Below are 3,623 nucleotides of genomic sequence, written 5' to 3' on the forward strand. Positions count from 1 at the left end.
TCTTTCTTGTGATAGTTTCCAACATATTTATAAATTGATTTCTTTGTTGCTTTGTATGTACCTCCCCCATGGTATAACTCCTGTTTTCACTGCATTTGATTCTGGTATCCTGCATCTTGTATATACATTTTTCTAATTTGGAGAGGGTAAGGGAAAACACAAAATGCTTAAATAGGGATACAGATTGACCTATGGTAAAAATGCAATGTACAAGACCCTACGTTGAAAACAAACATTAGAACTTCGGAGGTGGGGAGAATACTCATGGAAGTGGGAGAGAAGGAATGGTAGGGGAAAAACAAAGGAGGAGGCAACAATGCTTGATAGGAAATATACTTGATCGGAAATTACCTTACTCATTTAATTGTAACCCCTCTGCACAGTATTTTTTATAATAAAAGACATACAAAAATTAATTCAATGTATGATTATGGGCCAGTACTAGGATTTGAATTTATGGGCCTTCCACTTACTTTCACACTTCAAACTGGGATCTCTATTTGTCTTTATTTATTTATTTTTTAAAATCAGGAATGCTTCACAAATATTCGAGTCATCCTTGCACAAGGGCCATGCTAATCTCTGTATCGTTCCAATTTTTGTATATGTGCTGCCAAAGTGAGCAATCTTTAATTTTTTGTTAATCTTTTTTTCAAGGATAAATCTAATAACACTGTCCCCTAATTTTGTATAAAATAAGTTTTAGACATATATTTAATATGTAATATATTTGTGAGATATATACATACTATTTATCTGCAGGAGTTGGGCACACTGCAACAATTGAAGGCACTGATTTAATTTCACTGCTGTCATTCTATTTTAAGACTTTTTAAAATCAAAACATAGATGACCATGATTTCATCGAATGTCCTGTCCAATATTGATTTGTGTGTATCAGGCAGGCTGTACCTCATGTCACACAAGAGTGCAAGAATAATAGGGTTTAGCTCATTACATAGTGGCTTATCAGGACATAGGAAATATCCCTCAATTTGGTTGAGCTGATCTCCATTGTTTGTTCTATACTATGCCTCTGCTTTGGCTCTGCAGTTTACCATTTCAAGATGATATTTTGTTCTTTTGGGGACAGATGAATGGAGAAATGTATGTGGCCTCCATGACAATTACCTGTATCTGGTTAAAATTCATACTTTCAAATGGGATATTTGTCATCCCTGTAGAATACAAATGAGGACTCCCAAGCACCAGCTATCTACTTTGCAGCCATTGTAATTTTCATGGAAGCACTATTTTATAGGGACAAAATTAAGGTACCAAATACATCCTTCAGCAACTACCCTTGGGAAATCCTTATGCTCATGCCAAAGTCATTGAACTTCACATTGCCTTTGTCATCCAACACGATGTTATTGGATTTAATGTTTCAGTCATTTTCAGTTTCATTAAAGTAATGCACAGTCCTCACAATCTGTTTGAATAAACTCCTGACTTCATTCTTGAATAGGCGGTATGATTTTCACATTTGTCTAAGGAGGTCTCTGGATGGCCAGTTCCACTACCAAGTATTTGTGCTCATCCATTTCCCTCACCTGATATAACCTGATCATGTGTGGGTGATGGAAAATCTTAATAATGTCCATCTCATTTAAACATTTTTTGTGGGTCCTGGGGCTTGATCTCTGGGCCTGGGCACTGTCACTGAACTCTTCAGCTTATGTCTACTGCTCTACCACTTGAGCCACAGCACCACTTCCAGCTCTTTCTGTTTATGTGGTGCTGAGGAATCGAACCCAGGGCCTCATTTATGTAAGGCAAACATTTACCACTGAGCCACGTTCCCTGCCTGTCCATCTCATTTTTGATTTAACAATTGTTGAAATCTCATCTTCAGGATTATTTTCACTACAACCTTATTGACTACGAGGTGGTGCTAGGCCAAATTTACATATCCATAGCTTCCATAGTCAATGATTTCCTCCTTCATGGTATATTGTTCAGGGAAAATCTCCTCCTTCCATAGCTAATGATCACCTTCAAACTGTCTTGTTCAGTGAAAATCTCCTTCTCTGAAGAGCTTGAAGATAATTCATTATGTTCTTCCATCTTTCTGTGAAGATGCCAAGGAGTAAATCTACCTAAACTTAGCTAAGAAAATAAAAACCCCAGAGCAATAACCTAAAGGAAACTGTCAATGTAACACTCAGTCCAGCAGGTCACTAGGAACTCTCAGCAATGTAATGGACTACAGAGACCACTCACAATGGTTGCAATGGACCAATCACAGCTTGGAATGAACCCACTGGATCTTCTGGTCTTGTGCTTGGAGGACTGTTGTCAAGGTTTCCACAGGGATGTGAGGTTCACAGAGTGATGCCACTGGTGCTGCCATGGAAGTGTTGCAGGAATTTCAAGTCTATCAGAAAGTGCATTCTGTCCTTGTTGGCTTCAAGGTCCAAGGGTTGCTCCCAAATATTTTGTCCTTGAGTAGTGTCCATGTCCTTATGTCTGCTCCTGCCAGAACAGTGAGCATGTGCAGGAGCATACATCAACCAGTGGCTTCTATTCACTATATGTGCAAGTCTTGGAACTTGCTCCAACAATCTAAAAACAAAGTGGAATCCTATGTATTCCTAGATGCAGGGGACACATAACAAAGAGTTCAATTGGAAAATTTTCTTGACAATAAAGAGAAAATTCAAAGAAGTTGTTAAAGTATAAGAGGTGTCCCTCTTTGTTGAATTAGAACCTTCTTGCACAACTGCTTAAAATAGTATTAAAGTCCTTATTTGTTATGGACTTGATTTAGTGTTTTGGTATCATATAATAAATAATTTTTGATCTTTAAAAAGTTGTAATATCAGTATGAACTTTGGTGTGTTTTTAATGGAATCCAAGATGAGGCCCATAGCTCTTGAGTAGATATAAAACAATATCACATTCAACAATAGCATGTGGTTGAAAGTAGGCAAGTAGAACCAGCCTACTGTAAAGTGACTATTGTCAGGATGAATCTTCTGTAGAAATACTGTTTTTTTTTCCTTTTCAGTATTTACTAATAAAATACATCCATGTATTAATGGCAAGAAATTACTACTTTAATATTAATTATGTTCTCTATTCAGCTCAGTGAATTTTGACAACTATTTAATTATGTAATACTAAGAGTCCCCTTATAAAGTCAAAAAATGGGCACTTTTGTCATTTACATTAAAATGCAAAGAAAATAAGTCCCAGTAAGTTTTATACTTAGGTGGATAATGGAAAACAGCTGTTTTCTCACTCAGAAATTAAATCCAATAGGGTACTTCATGGCATCCATAATCTGAAAAGCTGCTCTAACTTTTGGCTTTTAAAGAAATCATCCGTTAACTCAAGATATTCAATGTCTTTTTCTTTAAATGTAGAACGACTAATTTCAAAAGGATAGTGGTATTGCTTCAGAATCATCTGATACTGTAGCAAAATGCCCTATGCCATACATCTCCATGAAGTGGGTTATTAACATCTATAGGAGTGAGAAAAAATAGAGGATCATCATTTCTCATGATAGTTTCCTGTGAGATAGTTTACATCAGAATCCTTGAAATCCATAAGGCAATGTGTTGATAAGTTCAAAGTGAAGAACAAGGGCTGGAGTAGGGAACTTAGGTGGTAGAACC

At 36.6% G+C, this 3,623-nt stretch overlaps 1 non-coding gene across 1 annotated transcript; it reads right to left on the reverse strand.

Moving 5' to 3' along the window:
• Positions 1-522: 522 nt before the first annotated feature.
• On the reverse strand, positions 523-626 carry LOC138838559 (U6 spliceosomal RNA). The gene has a single exon (XR_011375659.1). It is a non-coding gene; the product is annotated as a U6 spliceosomal RNA (small nuclear RNA).
• Between the last annotated feature and the right edge of the window lie 2,997 nt (positions 627-3,623).

This window comes from Dipodomys merriami, unplaced genomic scaffold (assembly GCF_024711535.1).
Source record: "Dipodomys merriami isolate MVZ:Mamm:240054 unplaced genomic scaffold, mDipMer1.0.p SCAF_282, whole genome shotgun sequence".
NCBI classification, from domain to species: domain Eukaryota; kingdom Metazoa; phylum Chordata; class Mammalia; order Rodentia; family Heteromyidae; genus Dipodomys; species Dipodomys merriami.